Consider the following 12696-nt stretch of genomic DNA (forward strand, 5'->3'; position numbering starts at 1 on the left):
GCTCAGTCCCATCAACTGCAGGTCCCAGTCCCTTGGACCGTTTATGGAAGGTGCTCCATTGACAACGGTGCACCTGTTTATGCCTGGTGTGTGAGGCTACATAGTCCCAGGAATACCTACACTTCCTCTAGTGCTACACTCCCCTGAGGACCCTCTTCTGCCCATGGTGGGCTTGGGTCTCTGCACCCCTCTATAGCCGGGGTGCTTCCTGTCAGCCAGGAAGACATGTTCCCAGTGTGCCATGCTGTGGCCCCACAGAGGCCTGGTTCTGAGAGGATTGAAAAACTTAATCACAACAGTTTTTATTAGCAAAAGAACAGCAGGATTCCTTCTGCTGTCCATATGGAGAGATCCCAATGGGTATTCATGAAGCAGTTTGCCACGGGAACAGCCGTGCTTAAAATTCCTTGTCCAATTACCTTTGAACTTGCTTTTTTCTTTTTGCTGTGGTAGCTGCTGCTGCAGCATGCAGAGTGTCTCACGTTTTGTTTCTACCAGGGATGGGGAGGAGCCCACCATCCTCCATGTGGGGTTGCCCTGCAGGCTGGGCAGGGGTGATGCAGACAGGACCTAGGAGTATGGAGTTCGAGTCACTCATAATTACTGTTGCTGTGACCTACTCAGCTTCACGTGTCCTGTATAAAACCATCCAGTTGACTGGGTCAAACCTCATCTTTTGGCAAGGCCCTTCAGGATGGTTGGGACACTGGTGACAGGACTGAGGGCTTATTGATTGGTGCATTGCTTCTTGGCCTCCTCTGCGTGCTGGTTCCATATAGGACCATTGTGACCACATAGCCTGGAATCTTAAACTCTTTCCTGATTCAGAATACTCCTCATTCACCCTAGTGTACCCAGGGTACGTGTCAACGACAGACTAGATTCCAGGAAAGAAAGTAGCATGCTTTGTTCCTGGAGGGAAAGAATACACTGGAAACAAGGTTAAACAGAAGCATTTCCATTCTGCATGTGGTCAGTGCCAAACTTTCAGCTTCCTTGGCTTGAAGAGGACAGAGGAGGAGGAGCAGACAGTCTGAAGTCAGCACTCTGGGTCTGACAACGCACAGCTGGAGGAGCTTATAGCCAGCCAAACTCCACTTGCTCATTAGGCCTGGGCAGCTCCTGGAAGGCAAGGGGACAGCTGTCATTATGCCTGCCGCACTGACCACCTTCTGGCCAGAGGTCTGTTTTCCTTGGGGCTCCATGCTCTCCTGCTTTTAAGGACAGGAGCCATTTGAACTGGTTTTCTTCCTCTGCTCCAGAGGATGGGGTGAGCTTCAGGCCCAGCAATGATCTGTTCGGGAATGGGTCTCCTTGGCAAGCACAGGCTGCGTTAGTTAGGCCTTTCCTGGCCTCTCTTTGTAAAGGGCTTACTTTAAAGCAAGGGGCATGGACTTTGGAGGCCTAGGATGAGGATGCTGAGAACACTGCCATTCTGATCTAACAGTGTTCAAGCAACACCATCTCTGACGTTTGGACCTACAAGCAACAGCCTTTCTTTTGGGCTTAGGTTGGTGGAAAAGCTTCCAGGCAAAAGATTCAGCCAGATGATCCTCTTTCCCAAGAGCTAGTGGTCCTCCCTTTTTCTCTCCCTGTTTTTTTAATGCATCACAATCACAACTTCCTCTTTCTGGCCAGGGCAGGGCTTCCCAGAATGGCTAGAGGATAGTTAGCCTCTTCCCTGGTGTGGTGGCCCATATGGCCGTGTCAGATGGAGCTGTCCACAATCTTGGCTCTAGGGAGCGGCTCATTAAATCATGCTAATGATCCTGTAGCACACATTTGCAGGGTTTCTATGCTTCCCGTCACTGAAGGCAGACCCACCTCACGTGGGCTTTGGAGTCTCCTGGATGCTTCTGCCACTGTCATTTCTAGTGGTGACTTAGACAAGTGATTCGTTTACCATGGAACTCAACTCACCAGGAAAATAGGTAGCTCAAATATCCTGACTGAATGAAAAAAATTCATGTGCAAGGACTCTTAGTGTGGCCAACCCCACATGGAGCTCTTGTTATTTGTAAATATTTAGGCCTGTAAAGGTGCTGGGCTTAGCTGTTGGTATTTCAGCTTTCTCTCTCTCTCTGCCTCTCTCTCTGTGTCTCTCTGTCTCTGTCTCTGTCTCTGTCTCTGTCTGTCTCTGTCTCTGTCTCTGTCTCTGTCTCTCTCTCTCTCTCTCTCTCTCTCTCTCTCTCTCTCTCTCTGTCTCTCTCTCTCTGTCTCTCTCTGTCTCTCTCTCTCTCTCTCTCCACCTATTCCTTTGTCTAGGGTTCACTGAGGGCTGGACTAGAGCTACCCTGGGCTCTGTGCTTATATAGATAAGGAAGGTCTGGATTCAATTTGGGGGACAGGGGGCTGGGGCAGAAAGCACAGCCATCCAGAAGGCCCGGAGCCAAGAGAACAGAGCTTGGTGTCAGAAAAACAGGACAGGCTGGGTTAGGCTCACTTGACCACCATCTTGGCCCCAGGATGCTTTGCTTAAAGAGTAAAGCTATTTTTGCTTCCTCCTAGACATGGGGAGGTCACTCCTTCAGTTCAGTTCGGTCTTCCTGAGTGTCTGTTTAATCAGAGGCCGTGCGGGTCCCCAGGCTCAGTGTTTCGGGTATAAAGGACAGCAGAAAGGGCGTTGTGGATACTGGCAAGCAGAGCCTGCCCGTTCATATGGAAACTGACCAGATCTGGAATCACCCAGAGCATTTTGAAAAAGAACAAACCTGGCGGACTCGCTGCCTGGTTTGAAAGCTTACTGTAAAGCTGCAGTTATCATAACAGCGTAGTGAGGTCCTCACAACAGACAAGCAGATGGAGAGAAAGGGGTAAAATGGCGAGTCTGCAGACAGTTTCAAACATAGGTGGCCAGTTGGCACTGTTGCTCTTGGCTTGTTTCCTTTTTGAGACAGGATCTCAGGCAGCCCAGGTTAGCCTTGAACCTTTCTGTAGCTCTGGGTGAACTTGAACTTCTGATCCTCCTGTGTCCACCTCCCAGGTGCTGGAATTATGGGTGTGTATTTCCAGGTCCAGTTGTCTGTCATACAGGGAACCACATCCAGGCCTCGTGCATGCTAGGCAGCCATCTGCTCACTGAGCTACATCCCGCAGCCTGGAAGCAGAATTTTTAGCAAGGCATGAAGCCAATCAGTGGAAGAAAAGGTGGTCTTTTAAATATTAAGTGAGGGTGGATCAATGGAGAACCTATATGCAAAAATAAAATAAAATAAAATAAAATAAAAAAATAAAAACGGATGCTAAACCTAAATATAAAACCTAAAATGTAAAAGTTATAGAAGAAAATATTAACAACTGTGGCTTAGGTAAAGTTTTTAAATATAATACCAGGAACATAATTCACCAAATGAAAACTCAACAAATTGGACTTTATTTAACTTAAAACCACTTTTCAGTCATTGAGTGATATTGTCAAGAGAATAAAAAGGCAAGCCATCGACTGGAAGGCAGAGTGCATAAATTATGTGTCTGATAAAGGACTTGTACCCATAAGTTACAAAGCTTTCAACAATAATAAAATAATCCCACTAAAATCAGGCAAAGAGTTGAATGAATATTTTACTGGGGAGGAAGGCACATAGATTATAAGAGCATAAGATGTCAAATATTGTTAGTCATCAGGGAAATGCCAACCGAAGCCACAGTGAGGGGCTAAAGAGATAGGTAGCCAGTGGCTCAGATCATTTGCTGTTCTTCTAGAGGTCCTGAATTCAGTTCCTAATGCTCATATCAGATGGCTTACAGCCACCTGTAACTCCAGCTCCCAGGGATCTGACATGCTTTTCTGGCCTCCACAGATACCAGGCAAGCACATATGTCCATTCCCCCCCTACAAACATACATACATACATACATACATACATACATACATACATACATACACATAATTGAAAATAAAATCAATCTTGTCTTAAAAGCCTCACTGAGATACTACTATCTACCCTAATGGAATGGTTGATGCTAAAAAGACTGATCTTACCAGGCTTTGGAGAGGAGATGGGGAAGTGAGGTATTCATAATAAAAATTTTTAAAAAGTAAACTGGTCTATAGGAAAAGAAAGTGGATCAGTGGGTGGCTGGGGGTGAGGACAAGGGGCTGCGGAGTGGGAAGGAGGGAATTTTGGGGGATGATGGATAAGCTCGTTATCTTAATTGTGATGATGGCTTCCTGGTTGTCTGTACACATCAAAGCTTATTAACATATACACTTCAATTATGTACGGTTTGTTGCATGTCAGTTATTGCTTAATATGCTGATTTAAAGAAAACAAAAAAATGAGAGGGATCACGCTTTCCCCAGAGCACTTGGGCCAGGAAAGGCACCCCAAGACAGAGGCTGGCCTGTTTGGGAGAACAGGAGCAGGCACTGCACTGCTGAGTCCCATGATGCTCCTGCATTGTGCAATGCCCACCTCTCCTCATGACCTCTGTCAGAAAGAACATGCTCTTCCCATCTGCCCAGGCAGCCCTCTTGAGTTTCTGCTTGTCCTTCTTGACCTAGGAGAGCATTTGCCAACCCCATCAAACCTTCCAGAACCACACACTTACCAGCGTAATATTCACCTTATGCATGGGGACAGCATTTCTTTTGTACCCTTGTCCCTAGATCATGTGTGGCAGACACATGAGGCATTCAGTCAGCATCAGGAACTGCTGCCATGGCTCTCTGGAGGCTCCCACTGGTATAGACTTAAAGTAACTTATTACTTTTATTTATTTTATTTTTATTGATTTATTCATATTACATCTCAATGGTTATCCCATCCCTTGTATCCTCCCATTCCTCCCTTCCTCCCATTTTCCCCTTACTCCCCTATGACTGTGACTGAGAGGGACTTCCTCCCCCTGTATATGCTCATAGGGCATCAAGTAACTTATTACTTTTAAATACTTATTTATTTGTGTATGTGGTGATTCACAGGTGTGTAGGTATTTGTGCCCTTGTATGTACTTGTGGAGGCAGGAAGTCCATGTCAGATATTTCTTTTATTTCTCTTCTACCTTATTCCTGAGACATGGTCTCACTGAACCAAGGCCCTGGGGTTCTCCTGCCTCTACTGTGGCCTTCCGGCCTGGAGTTAAAAGCAGATGCAGCCACACCTGGCTTTTACTTGTTTGCTGAGGTTGACATCAGGTCCTCAGCTTGCAAGGCCAGCACTTTACCCACTGAGCCAGCTTGTAGTCCCTCAGCGTGTGGCTGTTCCTACCTCCCTTCAGAGGGGGAGGGAACATGCACATATCATCTCTGTAGCAAAGAGAACCCCACCTTCAGTGGAAGTCCAGAGGCTTCTCTTTGCCCTTACCCAAACGCCTACAAAAGGGCTCTTGGTTCTCTCCAAACTGTAAATCTGTCACTTTGCTCTCTATAGCATTAACTCCCTCCCCAGCGACGTCACTGCCAAGCCTTGCTGCTAGCTTCCCAGGGTGTCTTGACCCTTGCAGCATTTTCTTAACCCGGCATGCAGATGATCCTACAGTTCCACAGGCCGATGCTATGTCCCTGCACAAATCTTTCTCAACGTTCTCTCAGTGGTATTGAGATTAAAACTAAATCCTCTGGCCAAGGGCCACGCAGTTGGGTTGGGCCAAATTCCGGCTGCGGTGCAATGCCGGTCCTGGCTCTGGTCACTTTTGCTGACCTAGCCTTATCTGTGTTGAGTGGGTGCTGACTCTCCCATCTCAGGACGGTGGCACAGAACTGCCCCTTGCCTGGAGCCCCCTCCTTTTCTTTGTTTAGTTTGCTGAAGCGAAGGGTTGTCAGTTTTCAGCACTGGGCTATTGAGAAATACATGAATGAATGAATGAATGAATGAATGAATGAATGAAGCTTTGAAGGGCTAGCTCTTTGCTGTGTCCTTTGTCTTTGTGACCTGGATCATGAAGTTATAGTATTTTATAGTACAATGCTCATTTATGAAGCCAAGCTGGCCCTTATCTCAGTGTATGTTTAACACGGCAGTATCTCTTGCTTCAGAAAACTGCCCCCCCCCTAGCAATTCATTCTTGCAGTAACATATATTATGTGGAAAACGGGAGTAATGGTCACATCTTTGTGTTGTCTGACAAATGACTGAAGGCATCTGACCCTTGGCTTCTGGAAACTTCTGTCTGGTTTCTCAGCTATGACACCTGCTTTATGATCTTGCTTCTGTTGAGAAGCAAATGTTATTTGCATATCTCTTCGGCGTAGTTTCTCCTTAACGCAGACCCTGAGCTTTCTAGGGGGTGATGTGATGTTTCACACTGAAGTCTGAGGACTCAGACTGAGAACAGGAAGGAAGGGACTAAGAAACTGAAGAGAGGGAGGTTTGATTCCCAGCCCTTCCCCAGGCAAGCCCCCGGAACATCAGATAGTACAGGTGAGACACCTGTGGGATAGCCTTGACCTCAGTGGCCAGCTGTGTTTTGATACCCCTGAGTTCCAGCTGGGCCTCAGCCCTGGACCCTCTCTGACGTCACCAGGATTTTACCTTATCCAGTGAACGAGTTCCCCACACTCTACCTCACCCCATTCCATTTCATCCTGAACCACAGACTCACCGGAACAGATGCCTCATCTGGCTGCATTCAGGAGTTTGCGGGTTTTGGGGCCCAGCCCCCAGCACCAGCCCCTGGGCCTGTAGACCTCTGTGCTGATGCATGGGAAGGAGTTCCTGATGGTTAGCAACACTGCTGAGGTCAGGTCAGTCCAACATAGGCTTCTTCGTTGCAGCTCTGTGGATGGTGTGGCTTGGGAAACTTGCGCTCTCTCTCACGGGCACAGTTTCCTCATCTGTAAAAAGAGGATAACCAGCTTGTTGGATAATTAAAAGGCTGAAGTGAGAGAACTGAATTGCTCAAATTACCTAAGCCTGGCTAATTTGGGCCACAGCAGGGCCAGGGGCAAACCTTTGGTGGTATTGTGGGGAGGAGTAGGGCAGGCAGAGAGGAAGACTATGTGCAGGTAGCATGAACAATTAGCAGGCAAACTGAAACAAGGTCATTATTTTAGCAGCTGGCCCAGCACAGATGTGTGTGCGGCACAGGCTGGGACATGTGCACGGTGTTTAGCGTGGCGCTGTGTAAGGAAAACGAGCTAGGGCTTGATTCAGGGGCATTACTGGTATGTGCCCCTAACTTCTAGTAAACACGGACTTTCATTTTTAAAAAGCTCTGATATTTAGTAGTTACCCTTTGGGGTAGGGGAGAAATGTTCCTACCATCCACCGCCAAAGGCAGTCTCAAGCAGCCAGTGTGTCGTGTTGAACTGCTGTGTTGTGCCTGCCATCACGTAGAATTCCCATGAATCAGCTGCAGTGTTTCTAAATAAACTCAGCCATATACATCACGGGCAAATCTAGCAAAATAACGTGTCCCCCCCCCTCTCTGTGTGATCATCAGGTGCTTTCCTTCATTAATCTCCACTTTCTCTGATGGGACATGGTCTCTCCCTGAACCTGGAGCTCAAGGAGTTCCAGGGACCCACTCGTCTCCACCCATCAGCACTAGGGTTACTAACACACACTGCTGTGGCCAACTTTTTACATAGGCACTGGGCATCCTAACTGAGGTCTTCATGCTCATGTGGCAGGCAGTTTGCTAACTGACTCACCTCCCCAGCCCTTTTCACTCTTTTTTTTTTTTAAGATTTATTTATTTAATGTATGAATGTGATGTACACCCACAGGCCAGAAGAGGGCATCAGATCACATTATAGATGGTTGTGAGCCACCATGTGGTTGCTGGGAATTGAACTCAGGACAGTTGGAATAGCCGCTGGTGCTCTTAACCACTGAACCATCTCTCCAGCCCCCTTTTCACTTTTAATATAAGTTCATTGTAAGTTTACATAATCTAATTTTCAACAGTGTCTTTAACAACTGGCTTGCCAAATTTTCAGAAAATTGCCTTTTGAGAGCTGTTTCCAGGCCACCGATGGTCAAAGACTATTATGCCCTCTGAAACACTAGCCACACCTTTTTCTGATTGTAGGACTTGAGACTTTTCTTCATGCCTTTACCTCTTCCTTATAGCTGGTGTCCCCTCCCCCACGTCTGCTTGTGGCTTCCCTATTCCAGATAGGTAGTCCCCATCCAAGAATACATGTCTGGTACCCAGGTTCCTGTACCTTTTCATCTGTATGCTTTATTAACATCATTGACCTTGCTCCTGGGGTGGAGCCTGGTGGAGCAGTGCTAGCTTGGGTAAGGGAGAACCACACCTTGGGCTGTGGAAGAGAGACATTGCATCTCTTCTCAGGCTGAGAGAAACACCACTACAAAGGAAGGTTTGGTTCTTCTTGGGAGGTTGCTGGCTCTCCTGATTCTTGGCTGCTGCCCTCAAGAGCCCCAGCTGGTAAAGATGCTTGCCAAATGGATCTCTGCCCCCCAAACACACAGAAATCTCTCCCACTGAATCTGATCCTACAATCAGAGATAAATGTTCACGCCGGCTGGTGTAACCAAAACCAAAGCATGAGTGATGCTGGGGAGGGGCATTCGCAGTCCCTTGAAGTTCTTTAGCTCTGGGGACCACAAGGTTAACAAATTAATTAAAGGGCTGAAGTGGACTGAGGAAAGAGCTTAGCCAGTCCCCTCTGCAAGGACCTGAGTGTGATGCCAGCACTCAGGCAAAAATTCTGGGTGTGGTGGTGTATTCGTGAGTAATCCCAGTACTGGGGAGATAGACAGGCAGATCATGGTCTGACTGGCTAGCTAGTATAGCCTAACTGATGGCCTTCACACCAATATGAGATCCTGTGTCAAAATAGGTGGCCCTTGCTCCTAAGGATGACATTTGAGGTTGTTCTCTGGCCTCTGCATGTTCACATACATGTAGTTGCACATACATGCAGTCACACACACATGCTGAGCACAGGGTTCCCCATCCAGACTCTCAAGAGGCAGGGCTGCTATCTAGCCTTTATTTCAGGGACATCTGCTAGAGAGACCTAGTCAAGGGACCATAATTTGAAGAGATGAATGACCTTATTTTTGTTTCCAGAATGAGAAAGGAGAAGAGGAAAACTATTATTTGGAAGACAGTAAATGGTTCAAAGAACAGAGACTTTGGGCTGTGGCTATAGTATTTGCACAGTAGGCATGAGACCTGGTTTGTTTGCCAGAACCAAACAAACTGGGTAAGGTGGTGTAGGCCTGTAATCCCAGCACTTGGGAAGCAGAGACAGGAGAATCAGAAGTGCAAGGTCATCCTTGGCTACATAATGAGTTTGTGGCTAACCTGGGCTACATGAAAGTCTATCTCAAAACAAAACCAACAATAGCAGCAGCAATAAATAGAAACCAGAGCAAACTGACATCATTCAAATTGAGAATTTAAACACCTTTACCTGTGGACCTTGGTCATATTACTTAGCATCTTAGAGCATCACATCCAGGAGAGTCACAAAGGATGTTTCTGGTGCTTTGGCCCTGTTGGTTACCTCTCTCAATTCCTCATTAAGTCTTTTAACAGCCACCTGTTGTTTGGGTGCAAGTGACAGGTCAGTTCACATTAGGAGCCACTGTTCCTGTGGAGAATAAATCCCTCAGGCCCCCACCCCTACCCTTGGCACGATGTCTGATGCATGCTTATAGATCCCCAGGGAGCCTCAGCAGATGGATTCTCACATCCAGAGTGAGAATCTCTAACACCTCTTTCATGAACTACTCTCCTTCAGTCACTGTCTCTCCCTACCTAGATTGGTGCCTTCTAGATCCCATACTACAAAGAAACTGCCTGCTTAAACTTGGCCCCTTGCCTCAGCATCTTCTGAAAGAGTCTGATGCATCTTGGGAGTTTGAGACTTAAGCGGGAATACATATAATCCATTTAGGGAAAAAAATAAAGAATGCAGAGAGCCACACCTAGCAGGGACTTGAGTGCGTATTAGGCTCTGTCCTTTCTCCTTCTGTGACCTTCTCAAGAAGGATCAAGCACAGGGAGACTCTCTTCTTTCAAGCTCCCTTCCTGAATTCTCAGTAGCTATTGATGTCCTGTCCACATGTGGAATGAGCAAGTGGCTATCTGCATGGTGGTCTCCCGCACTGCCTGGGACCTGAGCCTCAGCAGGGAGGAACTCCCCGCCTATGGGGGGCGGGGGTAAAAGTGGAGCCTCTGGGAGTTCTTTTGGGGGCTAAACAGACTCAAAGATTAATTAGCTAATGCCTGTGGAGTGCCTAGGAATGTCAAGTACTGAGTGTGAAGTGCCATCATTGAGACGGCTTCCCCTCTTTAAAGCCTCCGTGAGAGATTCGTCGATTACCATGTGCAGAGGAGCGGCTGCTCCATCTCCAGTTGGGGCTCTCAACCAAGCAAATATTTACGGCCTGCATCAGGCACCGAGGGATGCTCAGCTTCCAGAGGCTGTGCTCACGGCTCCCTCCCAGCTGCAGCGGACACAGGTGTCCACTTTGGAGCTATGCCACCCAGCATGCTCAGCCTTACGCCATCTTGTTCTCCAACTTACGTGAGCATGGCTGGAGCTCATGCAGGGGACTTTCCTTCAACAGGTATCCAGGGGGTCTGGAATTGTGTTCCCTCCCAAGGCCGCCTTTTCCTACTGAGGCTGACATTGCAGGCCTCCCTGATACTCAGGTGTGCTTACATTACTCATCATCCATCTTAGTTTGGGTTTCTAGTGCTGTGATAAAACCATGACCAAAAGCAACCTGGATAGAAAAGGGTTAATTTCACCTTACAGGTCATATTTCCTCCACAAGGGAAGGCAGGGCAGAAACTCAAGGCAGGAACCTGGAGGCAGGAATGGAAGCAGAGACCGTGGAGAACACTGCTTACTGGCTTGCTCCTTGTGGCTTGCTCATCCAGGGGTGGCACCACCTACATGGAGCATTAGTTAAAAATATATCTGACACTTGACTGCAGTTGAATCTTATGGAGGCGTTTCTCAGTTTGGAGTCCCTCTTCTCAAATGATGCTGGATTGTGTCAAGTTGGTATAAAACTGACCAGGATGCCACCCTGGTTTCCAGCCACCTCCCAAGCTACACTCTGCAGTCCCTGCCCCTGCCCTGGCTCGGGTTTCCTGACTATTGTCCGATGTGTTGCTTTCATGTCCTAGACCACTCCTGACCTCCAGTGTGCTCTTCACACAGCCTGTGAAAGCCCATTGTCAAGCCCAGTTCCAGAATCCTTCCCTTAATGAACCTCCCCTCAGTGGCCTACAGCTCGCAGAAGAAAACCCAAACTATTTGTCTTCCCCAAACCCACCCTGACTTGGTCCTTATCGACATCTTTCATCTCCTGTCCACCTCTGCCCCATGTTCCCCGTGCCTCAGTAGCTGGAACTGACCACTGCCCCACCACTCCATCATCCCACCCCACTGGACTAGTCCAGACTCCATTTGTCTCACACTTTCTACCTCCACACGTGTGTTGGGAAAACAGATAGCCTCTTGTTTCATTCTCTATTGCAGTACAGTCTATGTTGTGGGAGAGGTTTGGGTTTGATGATGAACCAGGAGCTGGCCCCCTGCCTCCTGTAGTGATGCTGTCTGTCGCAGAGTATGCTTCTGACAGCTGAATGAGGCTGTAATACAGCGTTCCCACATCAGCACCACAGAGGCTTACATATAGCCTTCGGGTTGCTTCCTGTCTGGCTGTTAATGTAACTAAGAATGGGCTGGAGAGGGGTTTTTGTTTTGTTTTGTTTTGTTTTGTTTTCCTTTTTTTTTCTTGCATCCTTTACAGAGCTCCTTGCACCTAATGTTTTGTCTCCGTGTCAGCAAATAACAGTTGTTCAGCACTTGCTGAAGTAACATAAGCTTATGACTTCCGAGATGACTGTGTATGAAGATGGGTTGTGATTTTAAGCCAGGTTCATGGGATGTCATAGGCAGTATGGGATACTGTAGAATCAATTTCTGTGCTAAGCTCTATACAGTCCCATCCTTATCCCTGGCTCTCCAAGTGGCAGCGTCCGGGGCTCTTCACCCCTAAAAAGGCTTGGCTAAGAAGGCCGAATGTGGAGATTAAGATTCCATTTGGACAAATAGGAATTCAGACAGGGGTCATTTCCCTGGATCCTTTGGGGGCTTTGAAAGAGGGGTATCTAAAGTTCTGCTGGGTTGGGTGGTAGGGACAGTGAGTAAGAGCCCACCTATGGGGACAGACAGGGCAATGTGGTCCTAGCCAGATGCAGGACAGATGCAGGACCCCTAACAGCACTGGGTGCCCTTTGGGTTGCTTCTTCTCTCAAAGAAACCACAATATGAGGTATCCTTCTCCACTGAGGGTTAAGAACCCTGACTAGCCTGATGCTAGGGTTGTGTATGACAGAGCCCCGGGAATTGAGGTTATTTGGCTCGTATCAGTTCTGGGCTTAATAAGATAAAGGCATCCTGTCAGATGCAGCCTTCTGTCAGATGTGGCCTTCTGGTGAGTTTTTGGTTTGGTTTGCCATTTTAAAATGATGACTTTGTAGGCAAGTTCTCATGCCTGCTTTCCTTTCGAAGTAGGAGGGAGACAGGGAAAGAGGATGAGGATGAGACACTGGGCTTGTTTTTCCTCTAAGACAACCAATGGGGAGCTGGAGTCAACAGTGAGTGCTGTTGCAGACAGAGAGGTGGTGTCAGTGCACCATGGGAATCACCTGGCTTGTGTCACTTACCTTCTGTCCTGACCTGTGACCTGGCCTTAGGTCGCAGCCAAGTAAAATATCCTGATACAGGCAAGAACCTTTAAGAGATGAGGTCAG

This window comes from Acomys minous (assembly GCF_964271855.1).
Source record: "Acomys minous genome assembly, chromosome: 9".
In the NCBI taxonomy this organism is placed as follows: domain Eukaryota; kingdom Metazoa; phylum Chordata; class Mammalia; order Rodentia; family Muridae; genus Acomys; species Acomys minous.